The sequence below is a fragment of the Myxocyprinus asiaticus genome, chromosome 1 (assembly GCF_019703515.2).
Source record: "Myxocyprinus asiaticus isolate MX2 ecotype Aquarium Trade chromosome 1, UBuf_Myxa_2, whole genome shotgun sequence".
Lineage (NCBI taxonomy): Eukaryota > Metazoa > Chordata > Actinopteri > Cypriniformes > Catostomidae > Myxocyprinus > Myxocyprinus asiaticus.
The window spans coordinates 46,198,875-46,215,522 of NC_059344.1; positions in this window are offsets into that span (position 1 = coordinate 46,198,875).

The window sequence follows — 16,648 nt, forward strand, 5'->3', positions numbered from 1 at the left end:
TTGTTTGTTTGTTTGTTTGTTTGTTTTTTAAGAAAATTCCGGGTTCCATCTTAATTGACAGCATAAGTAGCATAATTTGATTACCTAAAAATAATTTTGACTTGTTTCTTCTTATATTTAAAATAAGCAATGATATCGGTTATAGGGAGGCACAATGGAATAGAAGGGGGGCCAATCCTACACATTAAAATACTCACTGTTTCAAAAGTACAGCCACAAGATGCAAACATTATATGTGTTAACATAATTTTAATGTGATAAAATCACTAATATTTTATGTTTAAAGTTATATCCAGACATTCAACTTCGTTGCGATGACAATGAAACACTGTTAACCCTCTAATCCCACAAAAATTACAATTTAAACCACTTTACAGCTATAAAAAAAAAAAAAAAAAAAAACAATACACAAGTTTTAACAGAAAAATTAAAGTAAGTGCTTTTATAAAATTATAAGCTTCACATTTATGTCTCTTCTCGAAAAGAGTAGGGGTGTAACCCTGGTGTCCTGGCCAAATTCCCTCCATTGGTCCTTATCAATCATGGCCTTCTAATAATCCCCATCCTTCAACTGGCTGAATCTCTCTCCTCTCCACCAACAGCTGGCATGTGGGGAGCGTACTGTCGCACTATGGCTGCCATCAAATCATCCAGGTTGATTCTGCACACTGGTGGTGGTTGAAGAGAGTCCCCTGTTCACTATGTGAAATAAGAAATAAGTTAAATTCATATTACTTTAGTTTTATAGTTCTTTTTTTTTTTCTCCCCAATTTGGAATGCCCAGTTCTCATTGCGCTCTAAGTCCTCATGGTGGCATAGTGACTCGCCTCAATCTGAGTGGCGGAGGACGAATCTCAGTTGTCTCCGCATCTGAGACATCAATCCGTGCATCTTATTATGTGGCTTGTTGAGCACGTTACCGCAGAGACGTAGCGTGTGTGGAGGCCCACGCTATTCTCCACGGCATCCACACACACAATTCAACACGCGCCCCACCGAGAGCGAGAACCACACATTATAGCGACCATGAGGAGCTTACCCCATGTGACTCCAATTATCCCATGGCCAATTTGTTTGCTTAAGAGACCAGGCTGGAGTCATTCAGCACGCCCTGAATTACAATAGCGTCAATACTCGCTGAGCTACCCAGGCCCCCAGTGCTATAGTTCTTTAAAACTATTCAAAAGTAGCCCCATATTAATGTCTTGACAGGAATGAGAATTAGGCTAAAGGACAGACTTAAAATCTCTTCAATTGCAATCACTTTATACAGCTATATAAAGCTACTAGATCACATTTAATTTTCACAACGCGTTGTTTTCTGGAATTTCTTTTTTATCTACTAGAAGCTTTTTTTGAAAGATTGTATTCAGTGTTTCGTCAGCTGAACGCTCAACACCAATTTAAACAATAGTACAACCCATTGAAGAGACTGTAAGTCTATCCCTCATAGCCTCGTTTTTATTCCCGTAAAAAATTAAATATGACGCTACTCTGAGTCTGAATAATGTACATATACTTTCCTGGTTTTATGTCAGAGCTAGCATTTAATGCATGCAGTTTAGTGCATTTGTTGTTTGATCGTGAAAGTAATTGCTTTTTAATTTTTGAAATAGACAGTGTTTGAGGCTGATTAGATAAAGATTTGCAGTGTGTGTTTGTGCTGAAGATATATGATGGGTGACTGAGTGAGTATACAATAAAGCAGCAGATGTGGGTGAAGAGGTTGATTATGAGTGAATGTTTTGTCTTTGATGTAGTGGTGAAAGAATGACCAAGTAAAAGAAAACAACTTTCAGCTTAATGGGCCTGTGGAACGTACTCTGATTGGATGGAATGACGTAAAGCAGGCATGAGTCAGTCGTGATTGAAGGAACATGTGAGTGTATGAGGGACACAGAGCAGTTAGAAAGGAGGTGGTGGTGGGAGGGGGCTGGAGGAAAGATGTGGGTGGAAGTACTACTCACAGTATCAGCTCACAAGAAAGAGTGATTGTTAGTGTGTGAGAGTGTGCATGATGTGTATGGGAGAGGAGAGAGATAGGAAGTGAGTGTGTCTGTGTCTATGTGCGTCTGTGTGTGTGTGTGTGTGAGCGTGACCGCAGACATGAGTACTCATGGGAGTGTGTATTAGAGCATGTCTGTGTGCGCAAAATGGCACATTTTCATTCATCTGAATGTGTGTGTGTAATCCTGTATGTGATCGCCTCGCATCTCTGTGTGCGGGAGCTGATCCACAGTGCTGTATGGTAAACAGGAACGTTTTCCCTGGAAGGAGGAATTTCACTTAGCAGCCCCCTATAGCAGTAATGGTGGTGGTAATGAGCTGCAGCTGTCAGAGCTCTTTCCGCCTTTCGTCCCTGATTCATGTTCCTGCTGCACAACATCTACAACTGGAACAAATGTTTACCCCAATGAAAACCAGACAAACACGGCCGGCCCGGCTCACAGCTCCTAAAGGAATATCTAATAGCCTTGGCCCTGTTTTAATGCTATTAATGATGCAAGCGGGCTCTGAAATGCAGACCTACATGGTCAAAAACACCGACCATTAAACAGGACTGTTGTTAAATACAACATCTCGGACTAGGGCATGTCTGAGATTTAGATGATCCAAAAAAAATATTATTTATTATAAGTTTAGATAGTATTTACTCTTTGTTTTAGTATTCCAGAATGATGTAGCATGAAGAGAGTCATTAAAGAACATGAACTCATTAGAATAGTGCAGAACACAATCCAAGCATCATGCATTTTTTGTGAAACCTACCTGCTCCAATGAAGGCATATGTGTGTTTTTATATAGCAGATGAAGCTTGACTCATTCTGGCTTCCTGACTGGGTTTACTCAGTATTTTGCTCCCATGAAACTGATATTACTAGAGAGCACAATCTATATCCATTGGAATGAGTGTCATGATTCAGGATTTGGAGTGAGTCACTGATTGCGTCTGAGCTAGGATAATCCGAAATGTGCTTTCATAACTTTTTATAACTTGCTGTCATTATACTGGTGTTTAAATATAGCTGCTGTCTATTCATATTCTGGTTCGCCGTTTTTCCCCCTCTGCCTATGACATTCTAACATCCTTTTTTTATCCTTTTTTTCCCCTTTCTTCTATTAATACTAAAGAATCTAATGCATCAAGTGATATAGAGAGATAGAGTGCCTCAGAGCGTGTTTGTGTTTACCCCATGCAGCCATTAATGCTACGGCTGCATGCCAGCAATGACATTAATCCATTAATCATGATTTTTTTTTTTATTATTTGTGCAGCCCTGCTTTATTAATTAGGTGTGATGTAACGCTGATACGACCTCTCTCTGTCAAACGTCCTTCCTCTTTATGCACACAAACTCCCACCACCCACCTCTCAAAAGACCACACCCTTGAAATTATTAAAGACTCTAGAATGATAAATTATGGAACAAAATAATAAGGGTTTACAAACAAGAAAAGAGTTGTGGAAAACGATGCCGAAATGGCAAGCATGCTGGGGGGAAAAAAAACAAAACAAACAGTTATTCACATTAGAGCCACAACTGGTCTAAAAGATCAACTTCTCCTCTCTCTTTCTGGTGCCTTGTCATGCGTGTGAGAGCCACTTCAATATGCTGGCGTTTATCTTATGCTGACATTCTCTGCTCCATCTATTTTTCAGCCCCCCTAAGCAGAAGCCTCACCTCTAAACACACACTTGGAGAGATGAAGTTAATGACAGAGAAAGGGATAAGAATAAATATACTTAGGAATAGTCTTTGGTAAATTACGTAATCCAGTAAAAAATACTTCTCTAAAATTGTGATCAGATTGATTTACTGATAAGCTAGCTCCCTAGCTCCCAATGTTGTGAATCAGTTCATTTTGAACACTAATTCGGGCACTGGCAATGGTGTTGATCATTGGTAAATGCATTGAACATTGCTGTATAAAAGACACTATCGTGCATTTTGGTTGTAGATATTGTGGCAGGGTGAGCAAGAGACAGACACAGTGGGTGTGGTGTCAAGCCTCGGAGAGGCATTTATTGGGAACAATAATAAATGTAAAAATGTCCAGAAGAAGTAATAAAGTGTCCAAGGGGGAGTCTGGCATCCTCGCGGTGAACAGGGCTCTGTGAAAGGGCGGGGTAGTGTCCATAGGATAGCCCAGGCACTGGCTGGGTCAGTCGGCCACTCACGCTCCTCCAAAGTCCACAGTGCAGGCGTGGTGGCGTCACTGGCGGCCTGTCTTCCCAGGCCCGCGGCAAGCATGAGGGGAAGGCAGCCCCGCATCTAGCCCGTCGGCGGCAACGTGAGCTGTTCACCCCCGGCGACTCATTAACGTGTCCGGGGTTCCGAAGAACGGGTCTGGCAGCACACCATCTCGTCCAGCTCCAAACCTTCCCAGCTCTGGTCCTGGGCGTGCGAGGATGCCAGTGTGGGCACACGTGGAGATTTGAAGCCTCTTCCCGAGAAGAGGTGCACTCTGCATTTTAAAGACAGTGGTGATGAAGCATTATTCCCATCAGGTGTGCTTCAATCACCGCTGACTAAACGAGGCTTATTAATTATGTGCCTCTTCTCGCTCTCCCGCCCAACTCCCGTCGTGAGCCTGGCTGAAGGGCAGCCCTAAGAGGCGGGGCAATGATGAAGAGCTGGAGGGGTGGATCATTCCACCACATCCTACCACCCCCCCCCCCACCCCCAAGCGTCACCCCCTCCCACAAAAGTGCCCGCATTCTCTACCACTGTGGCAGAGTGAGCAAGAGACAGACACAGTGGATGTGGTGTCAAGCCTCGGAGAGGCATTTATTGGAAACAGTAATAAACGTAAAATGTCCAAAAGGGGTAATAAAGTGTCCAAGGGGAAACTGTATTTATAATAAAGGGGGAGTCTGTCATCCTCGTGGTGAACAGGGCTCCGTGAAGGGCGGGGTAGTGTCCATAGGATAGCCCAGGCATGGGCTGGGTCAGTAGGCCACTCACGCTCCCCTCCAAAGTCCACAGCACGAGGGGCGGTGGCGTCACTGGCGGCCTGTCTTCCCAGGCCCGCGGCAAGTGCGAGGGGAAGGCGGCCCGGCATCTAGCCCGTCGGCAGCAACGTGAGCCGTTCCCCGGCGACTCATTAACACATCCGGGGGTCCGAGGAACGGGTCCGGCAGTACACTATCTCGTCCAGCTCTGAACCCTCCCAGCTCTGGTCCTGGGCTTTGAAGATTTGAAGCCGGCTCCCCGAGAAGAGGTGCGCTCTGAATTTTAAAGACAGCGGTGATGAAACATTATTCCCATCAGGTGTGCTTCATTCACTGCTGACTAAACGAGGCTTATTAATTATGCACCTCTTCTCGCTCTCCCGTCCAACTCCTGTCGTGAGCCTGGCTGAAGGGCGGCCCTAAGAGGCGGGGCGATGATGACGAGCCGGAGGGGCGGATCATTCCGCCACAATATTAAAATGTAAAGTTTTATTATTAAATCATTATGAATTCTTCTAACAACTTATATTTAAAATATTGTTTCCCTTTCAAGCAGTTTATGAATGAAATATAATTATAAATGAAATCTCTTTTAAAGAGAAATTAAGGCTTTGACTTTAAGTCAAAGCAAAAGTCTAAATTTAGACTTGTCTTCTCAAGACCTCATCCTATAACAACTTGAGAGACATGACGACATTTCTGGTAAGGAAACAAACAATGCTCACTGGTTTTTACAATGCATTCAGGGAATTTTTAGGGATTGAATGTTTCAGTGCGTTGGAACGATTTTGTGAATGAGACAGCACAAGAAATGAACGACTCCCTGACCAGTGCCCTGACTTCTGAACAAGGGAGCTGATTGAGACGCACCTATTGCACACAAGTCATACACACAGCACCACATGTTTCTTCCATGTACAATGACTCGTTAGGGAGCGCATGCCCTTCAACTCTCAGAGAAACAAACAAATGTATGTGACGTAATTAAAGTATTCTACATCAATTATATTATTTTAAAAAGTGTGTAACCCAAGTATTGTACTTAAAAGTAAATACTGAATATTAGTGTATATTCAGTAACCATATTCTGATTAGAAGAATTTAAAATGCAGAGTGTTATGCTACTTTTTTACTAAAAAGTAATTAGATTACACCAACTCAGGTTACACCCAACACTGCTTAGGAACTGCTTGCTAATTTTACAGGGATAGAAGGAAACAAAGGAGAGAGAGAAAGCAACACCTTTAACTTGTCAGTGTCATAGAAAGGAGTTGTATACATGTGGTTATGTGGACAAACACCACTTTTCTCCTCTCTTCTTTCAAACAGCTTTGTTTGTCAGAGGTGACACTGCAAGGAGACAAGAATCCCCTTCAATAAACCCAATAATCATATCACAGTTGAACCAACATTACACATTATATTTGAATTTAATTCTGAACAGAGGACAAATTCAAACACTCATATCAGCGCACGCACGCACGCACACTATTTTTCCCTGTATTACCAGTGATTTAAGATCTATTTTTGCCTACCAAAGCACTTCAAATTACAAATATGTATGTGTGTCTAAGTGAGTTCTCTAAGGGGGTTTTCCTTTTGAAAAAGGATCTGATTTGGAGAGACTGGATATAGGCAGTGATACTTCTTTCACCTGATCTTTAATGACCAAAGACACTCTTCCCTAGCCAGCAGACCCATTCTTTTTCTCTCCAAACAGGGATCAGTTTGTGTAAGAGCCGAGGCAGGTGCAGGACAGAGGGAACCATAGAATTCTGAGAAGCAAGTTCACGTCAAAGTCAAATTGTTGAGCGCACAAGTTAGCAAGCCAGCTATGTGGTAAATTAAATAAATTGTCGCTGTAGATCTAGTATATGGAGTTGTCTGTGTCTCTGTGTGTGCTTGAATGTGCACAGGAAGGTGACTAATTAAATGAATCTATTAATTATGCAATAGATACAAGACATTGTGCACACATAGAAATCATGCACTTACACTTCAAACAATTCAAAACCGCGAGTGCAATGGTAATAACATAAAATAGGCACACACTGTGTGTGTAATGACTAAATGAAATGAAGCCTGCTGGTTTTCCTGGGCTCACTGTGGCCTGTGTTCAGCTGTATTTTAGTGCTGCGTTTCTCAGCCAAGTGTCATGCAAAGTGTCTGCAAAATGGTTTGATCTAAGCAAATTAATGTTGGACATAAAAGTGTAGCTTTCTCTTGGGCAGAGGCCAGGCTTTTCAGAGAAAAGGGGAAAAGCACTTAGTTGTAAAAGCAAGTTGCACTTTACATTTTGATTAGGTCATTTTTCATGAAAAAAAAAACAAGCTTGAGATATGAGGGTTTAATGTGAGGTATTTATACCCTGTGGTGCTGCTGAGAAATTTCACATTTGTGTTACCTTTCCCCACAAAATTGTACTAAATATAATTTTTTTTTAATATATATATAATTAAATAAATAAATAAATAAATAGTGTGTGGATCTCTCTCCACACACACACACACACACACAGGTGTAACGAGTCTGGTTTGTAGGCCTCCTTGCTCGCACATGCTTTTTCAGTTCCGCCCACAAATCTTATTGAGGTCAGGGCTTTGTGATGGCCACTCCAATACCTTGACTTTGCTGTCCTTAAGCCATTTTGCCACAACTTTGGAGGTATGCTTGGGGTCACTGTCCATTTGGAAGACCCATTTGTGACCAAGCTTTAACTTCCTGGCTGATGTCTTGATATGTTGCTTAAATATATCCAGATAATTATCCTTCTTCATGATGCCATCTATTTTATGAAATGCACCAGTCCCTCCTGCAGCAAAGCACCTCTACAACACAATGCTGCCACCCCCATGCTTCACGGTTGGGATGGTGTTCTTCGGCATGCAAGCCTCACCCTTTTTCCTCCAAACATAATGATGATCATTATGGCCAAACAGTTCAATTTGTGTTTTATCAGACAAGAGGACATTTATCCAAAAAGTAAGATCTTTGTCCCCATGTGCACTTGCAAAATGTTGTCTGGCATTTTTATGGTGGTTTTGGAGCAGTGGCTTCTTCCTTGTGGAGCAGCCTTTCAGGTTATGTCGATATAGGACTCGTTTTACTGTGGATATAGATACTTGTCTACCTGTTTCCTCCAGCATCTTTACAAGGTCATCTGCTGTTGTTCTGGGATTGATTTGCACTTTCCGCACCAAACTACATTCATCACTATGAGACAGAATGCGTCTCCTTCCTGAGTGGTATTACGGCTGTGTGGTCCCATAGTGTTTATACTTGCATACTATTGTTTATACAGATGAACGTGGTACCTTCAGGCATTTGGAAATTGCTCCCAAAGATGAACCAGACATGTGGAGGTCCAAAAAAAAAAAAATCTGATTTTCCCATGATGTCAAGCAAAGAGGCACTGAGTTTGAAGGTAGGCCTTAAAATACATCCACAGGTACACCTCCAATTAGCCTATCAGAAGCTAATTGCCTAAAAGCTTGACATCATTTTCTGGAATTTTCCAAGCTGCTTAAAGGCACAGTTAACTTAACGTATGTAAACTTCTGACCCCCTGGAATTGTGATATAATCAATTAAATGTGAAAAATCTGTCTGTAAACAATTGTTGGAAAAATTACTCGTGTCATGTACAAAGTAGATGTCCTAAACAACTTGCCAAAACTATAGTTTGCCAATATGAAATCTGTGGAGTGGTTAAAAAAATATGAGGTTAAATTACTTTAACCTAAGTGTATGTAAACTTCTGACTTCAAATGTATACCATGTATATAAAATAAAGTTGTGCTCAAAAGTTTGCATACCCTGGCAGAAACTGTGAAATTTTGGCATTGATTTTAAATATGACTGATCATGCAAAAAAAAAAAAAAAACAACAAAAAAAAAAAGACCCCACACACACACACCACTGTCTTTTAAGGATAGTGATCATATGAAGCCATTTATCATCACATAGCTGTTTGGCTCCTTTTAAAATTATAATGATAACAGAAATCCCCCAAATGGCCCTGATCAAAAGTTTACATACCCTTGAATGTTTGGCCTTGTTACACACACAAGGTGACACACACAGGTTTAAATGGTAGTTAAAGGTTAATTTCCCCACACCTGTGGCTTTTTAAATTGCAGTTAGTGCTTATGTATAAATAGTCAATGAGTTTGTTAGCTCTCACATGGATGCACAGAGCAGGCTAGATACTGAGCCATGGGGAGAAGAAAAGAACTGTCAAAAGACCTGCGTAACAAGGTAATGGAACTTTATAAAGATGGAAAAGGATATATAAAAAATAAATAAATATACAAAGCCTTGAAAATGCCAGTCAGTACTGTTCAATCACTTATTAAGAAGTGGAAAATTCAGGGATCTCTTGATACCAAGCCATGGTCATGTAGACCAAGAAAGATTTCAGCCACAACTGCCAGAGGAATTGTTCAGGACACAAAGAAAAACCCACAGGTAACCTCAGGCCAGAGAGAAGCCTGAGCCAATGCCACAAAAAAGCCTGGTTACAATATGCCCGACAACACCTTGACACGCCTCACAGCTTCTGGCACACTGTAATTTGGAGTGACGAGACCAAAATAGAGCTTTATAGTCACAACCATAAGCGCTATGTTTGGACAGGGGTCAACAAGGCCTATAGTGAAAAGAATACCATGCCCACTGTGAAGCATGTTGGTGGCTCACTGATGTTTTGGGGGTGTGTGAGCTCTAAAGGCACGGAGAATCTTGTGAAAATTGATGGCAAGATGAATGCAGCATGTTATCAGAAAATACTGGCAGACAGTTTGCATTCTTCTGCATGAAAGCTGCGCATGGGATGCTCTTGGACTTTCCAGCACGACAATGCCTAAGCACAAGGCCAAGTTGACCCTCCAGTGGTTACAGCAGAAAAAGGTGAAGGTTCTGGAGTGGCCATCACAGTCTCCTGACCATAATATCGTCGAGCAACTCTGGGGAGATCTCAAACGTGCGGTTCATGCAAGACGACCAAAGACTTTGCATGACCTGGAGGCATTTTGCCAAGACGAATGGGCAGCTATACCACCTGCAAGAATTTGGGGCCTCATAGACAACTATTACAAAAGACTGCACGCTGTCATTGATGCTAAAGTGGGCAATACACAGTATTAAGAACTAAGGGTATGCAGACTTTTGAACAGGGGTAATTTCTTTTTTTTCCCCCCACTGTTGCCATGTTTTGTTTTATGATTGTGCCATTCTGTTGTAACCTACAGTTGAATATGAATCCCATAAGAAATAAAAGAAATGGGTTTTGCCTGCTCACTCATGTTTTCTTTACAAATGGTACATATATTACCAATTCTTCAAGGGTATGCAAACTTTTGAGCACAACTGAGAGAGATATATATATCTCTCTGAGAGAGAGATAGAGAGAGAGAGAGAGAGAGAGAGAGAGAGAGAGAGATCACGATGCAGGAGCAGTCGGCTCCATAGTAACCAGTATTAAGTGGACACTATAATCATATCATTAATTCAGCTTTGTGACCTCTTTGTCTCTTTTTTTAAAAGCAGGTGAGAAGGTAAGTGAGCTCCACACTCTCCTGCAAAACAGCTCTCTGCTCTCTCACAGCAGAGAATTTTTACACCATTGAACATCATTGGAGAAGCAGTGGGAGGTCACTTAATGCCTTTGCTGAGAAAACAGACAGATTTTTTGTTTAATTTCACGAGATAAGTAGATATGCAGCCTGCTGTGACTTGACATTATAAATTGTACAGTGTTGTAATAGGAATATGTATTTCTCTGTTGCTTTGTTTCTTTAGTTGTGTTCTTTAAATCAATAAAATATTTATTTTATTTTTTTGGCTTGACAACACTAAGAATCTAAATACATTATTGACTTATTGAAGTTACTTTTAATCGTTTTCTGTTTTCTTTTTTCCTCTCTCTCTCTCTCTCTCTCTCAGAAGAGTGAGCTTCTGAAGACTAAGATGGATAACGATTGTATGTGATCTTGGATTTAGGTCAGTGCCAAAATACTTCACGTTCACATTCATGTAGTTCACATTCATGCTTTCACTCCCACAAACATATGGTTCTGTCATCCACCTATGGCAAAGACAAGAATCAGTCTAGTGAGACTTACTTCCTGATAATTTTGGCTCAAATAATACACTCAAAGACATTAAGAGTAATTATGCATGAAAAGGATCATATACACAGACACGCACATATGAAAGCATGGCATGCACCATGCCGCTGATACACATAGAAATGTGTCTGCCGCTGTTAATATCATTCTCACTGCTAAGTGAACATCTCAGTTACCTCTCATTTCCTCCTGCTCATCATCAATCGCTCTCTCTTTTTTACTCACACACAAGTAGACACATCTCACGTACATCAGCGTCACTGGACACACACATGCATATCCAGAAATGAAGAGATGCTCTGGGTGAAAGAGGTAGAGATGACAAGAAAGAGGGGAGAACACAGGAAGCACATTAGTTATCGGTCTCTGTCATCCTTTCCCTTTCACATCCCATCAGTTACACTCTTCCATCTGCACCCTCACTCTTCTTCGCCTCTAACGGTTACAAACCACCCAGCTCAAGGCAGAGTAACATGAAGGGGAGGCCACACATGAATAAGATTTAAACCAAAAATATTAAAGTCAAAATAATCAAAACATATAATAAGAAAAAGAAAAATGAAGAACAATAAATCTGAAAAATCAACTGAAACAAAACATTCCACATCTCATGTCAGGTAATTCAGAACACCTGCTCCCAAACTCCACCCTGGACGAGACAACGCCATCTGGTGGACAAAAATTAGCATCAACACCCAGGGCCGTAACACCTCCCTCCTTCAAACAGATGTTCCTGGAAGAGGGACTCTGTAACCTTGGATACCTACCAAAAAACTAAATATTCCAAAACATATACATTCCATTCAGAAATTGAAGATGTTTGTATGGTCGCCAGAACAATGCTTTCACAACTGACTTGGTGTTAATGGATACGCAGCTGGATAACATGTCACCTGACACATGAGTCAAAAGGTACGTGGAACCCAACTTGGAGGACTCAGTGGATCAACGCAATCAATAATCAAATGTTCAAAAGGATTGCTCACGGTGGGAACTGGATATAATGGTCCAGGCGCCATGACCTGATTAGGTTTGTCAGTTAGTTGACAGGTATGACACGTTTTAAGAAAACTAGCCGCATCTCTCTTCAAGCGAGGCCAAAAGAAATAGTGCATAACTCTATCATAGGTTTTCTCAATGCCTAAATGTCCAGCTATGTCACCAGGAGCAGTTTGTAATACCAAGTCACGGAAGTCAGCTGGTATGACTATCTGTAACACGGCTTCACCCGCAGCACTGTCATTACATGGAGACCATTTATGAACCAACATTCAGTCTTGCATGAAGTAGCCACTAGCAACACTCTAGATCTTCATTGGGCCTAATTTCAGCAAACAAATTTGCCAAACCTGCATCTTTTTACTGACCCGAAATTAGCTCACTACGGGAGATCAGAGGAAGAGCTGGCACACTCGCCGGTTAACAAGATATGCACAGGTTCATGACATGAGTTACAGCATATGATTCAAACACATCTGGAAAGTCTTGCACACTCTTAGCAAACTCAGTTGAGAGAAATGGGGTCTTTGGACAACAGGAGGCGGTGGGACACCACACGTGTCCTCTGGTCAAATCATTTCCCAAAATAATGTCTACACCTTCTACAGGTAAAGAAGGTTAATCTCAACTCCTCCCTGCACGAGATCTGATTCTAATTGAATTTTATGAATGGGTGCAGAAAATATTTGTAACCCTATCCCTTGGATCAAAACACTACTCCCTGCACTCGTCTCAGAAGAGAAAGGTAATTTAGACTCCAATATAAAGGATTCTGAGTACCCCATATCACGCAATACTCTAACAAGTACTTTCTAAGAACAATTCACCATGGAAACAAACCCAGTAGTGATGAAAGGACCATAGTCTCGATCTGACACTGATTGGCCAGCACTACACTGACCCTCAGCGATCTCAGCAGTCACAACAGCTGACGATTTTTCACCAGAAATGCCAACAGATGTACTTACGTGACTGCACACAGGCCAGGAAACAAGAACTATTGGTCTTGCGGTAGCAGACTTACGCTTGCCTTTAAGCACTGGAAATTCTTTTCCAGACAGTAGTTACAAGTAGAGGTTGGATCTATTTTTCGACTCCGATCTAACTTTTGTGGAGTTGACCTTCCCCCGCCCTCATATTTGCATTATTCTCTGCGATTAGTCACCATTACCTTTGTGAGTAAACGTGAACTCATCCGCGAGAACGCTCTATCATCAGCCACATTCTCAAAAAAAAAAAAAAAAAAAAAAAAACCCCGCATCTGGATTTTTCATTAAATTTGGACAATTTAATCATACTCGTGATATTCGATAATCAGACAACATTTTAACTTGACTGGTCACCGGAGGAATCAGCGCCCCCACTTGGCATTTTTCCCCTTAGCAATCAATCTCAAACGTTCTGCTTCTTGTGTCAATTTAGTTCTCAATTTTTTGCTGAGCTTTAAACTTTTCAAACTCTAGCTCACGCTCTCGGTCCCATCCTCAAGTTCTTACCTTTTCTAATTGGTGATCAAATTAACATTCCTGACTTTGAATTTTCATGAGTTCCTTTTGCTGCTCAAAAGTTAACCCGCCAGTTTCAGTGCCCGCAACCGTATGCGGAGTTGAGGTGGCTTTCGGTGACAGCACTTCCTCATCAGACTACGTATCTAAAGTCAATATTAACCTTTTAGCCAGCTTTTCTTTAAAACAACTTAAGAAAGTGGTTAATGTAGTACTTTTAAAGATACCTCAAAATTGTAATGTTCAGTAACATTCCGCAGCTGATCCTTTGTAATAAAATCAAGTCTTCCATAGGTGCAACAAAAAACTTGTTCAACCCATACATTTTTGTAATTAAAAATAAAAAAAGCACACAACTACTGAGCCACCCAAATTACTTACCAATTAGAATCAATTGAAAAAGAGCCCAATCAAACAATTATTGATCCCCACTAACCCAAATTCCCTTGACTGCGCACAACCAATTGAGCAGCGCAGACAGCACTATGATGCTGGATATGCCCGTATCTAAACTAATAGACCAATTAACTAATATTAACACTGGTCTTCAGTACGCCCACATGCAGCTCAACTGTTAATCAGTCTACCCATGTCCGATGCTCCAAAAACAATAAACTAAAATAACAAACAGCGTTAATCTCTCTACTGCCTAGCACAGGGTTTTACGTAGCTCTGGCGGTCTAAACCGCACTTAAACTTTTCTCCTGCAAACGTAACCCAATCTCTCACTCACCTTAAATTGATCATGTGCATCAAAAGCTCGACCTTCGTCAAGGTACTAGAACCTTGACCACAGGACGATCTTGGTGTTCCCATCTCCAGCACCAGGGGAAAAAAAACATCCAACAAAAGGAAAAATATTTTCAAAGTTAATGAAAATACAGATTTTTCCCCAATCAATAAATCCACGCAGCACTCACAAAACCCAAATAGACCCATTTTACAATCAAATACCATTAAATGATAGACTTGCCAATTAGTAAACAGGACCACCCAAATATTTCAAACCAACACTAACACAATACCTTACACGTAATGTGTTGTGAAAAAACAAATATTCCCAAGGGCATTACTGACCTGATCGCAGCTACAATCCCAGACTACAAGCCCCCATATGTTACAAACCACCCGGCTCAAGGCAGAAAAACAAAGAAAAATAAATCAGAAACTCAACAGAAACAAATCAAGGTGCTGGTGAGGGGAGGCAAACACACTGGGGGAGAAGGGCCTTTTTATGTGCTGCTCATTCCAGCTCTCATTTCAGGTAATTCAGAACACCTGCTACTAAACTCCACCCTGCAAGAGACAACGCCATCTGGAGGACAAAATTTTGCATCAACACTCAGGGCCATAACATAACAGTCTGCCCTGCTGCACTTTACTACAGCAACATATCTGACTAAATGACACTTCACTGCATGCACACACAGATGACCAACTGAAATATTTACAGAGCTGGGTAAAGGGAAAAAAGCAAGAATTGATGAACAGGAAAGAAAGAATATATATATATATATATATATATATATATATATATATATATATATATATATATATATATATATATAGTGCATTCAGAAAGTATTCAGACCCCTTATGTTGCAGTTGCTAAAATGCTTAAAAACAACAAAAACAAATCACATCAATCTACACTCTATACCCCATAATGACAAAGCAAAAACAAATTTTTTAAAACTTATATATATACTATATATATATATAAAATAAAAAAAAATTAAAAATGAAATATCTCATTGACATAAGTATTCAGACCCTTAGCTATGACACTTGAATTTAGCTCAGGTACATCCCATTTCTCTGGATCAGTGGTTCCCAACCCTGTTCCTGGAGGCCCCCCAACACTGCACATTTTCTTTATCTCCCTTATCTGACACACCCAATTCAGGTCGTAGAGTCTCTATTAACGAGCTAATGAGTTGCATTAGGTGTGTTTGATTAGGGAGATATCCAAACTGTGTAGTGTTGGGGGGCCTCCAGGAACAGGGTTGAGAACCACTGTTCTGGATCATCTTTGAAATGTTTCTACACTTTGATTGGAGTCCGTCTGTGACAAATTACATTGATTGGACATGATTTGGAAAGGCACACACCTGTTTATATAAGGTCTCACAGCTGAAAATGCATATCAGAGCAAAAACCAAGCCATGAGGTCAAAGGAACTGCCTGCAGAGCTCAGAGACAGGACTGTGTCAAGGCACAGATCTGGGGAAGGCTTAAAAAAAACAAAAATAATATGGCTGCACTGAAGGTTCCCAAGAGCACAGTGGCCTCCATAATTCTTAAATGGAAAAAGTTTGGAACAACCAGGACTCTTCCTAGAGCTGGCCACCCAGCCAAACCGAGCAATCGGAGGAGAAGGGCCTTGTTAAGAGAGGTGACCAAGAACTCAATGGTCACTCTGGTTGAGCTCCAGAGATCATGTGTGGAGATGGGAGAAACTTGCAGAAGGACAACCATCACAGCAACACTCCACCGATCTGGGCTTTATGGGCTATCAGTGCAAGATGCATGAAAGCCTGCTTTAAATTTGCAAAAAAACACCTAAAGTACTCTCAGACTGTGAGAAACAAGATTCTCTGGTCTGATGTAATGAAGATGTAACTGTTTGGCCTCAATTCCAAGCATCATGTCTGGAGGAAACCAGGCACCGCTCATCACATGCGCAATACCATCCCAACGGTGAAGCATGGTGGTAGTAGCCTCATGCTGTTGGGGTGTTTTACAGCGGCAGGGACTGGGGGACTGGTCAGGATTGAAGGAAAGCTGAATGCAGCAAAATACAGGGATATCCTTAATGAAAACCTGGTCCAGAATGCTCAGGCCCACAGACTGGGCCGAAGGTTCACCTTCCAACAGGACAATGACCCTAAGTACACAGCCAAGACAATCCAGGAGTGGCTTAGGGACAACTCTGTGAATGTCCTTGAGTGGCCCAGCCAGAGCCTGGACTTGAACCCAATCGAACATCCCTGGGGAGACCTGAAAATGGCTGTCCACCAACGGTCCCCATCTAACCTGACAAAGCTTTAGAGGATCAGCAG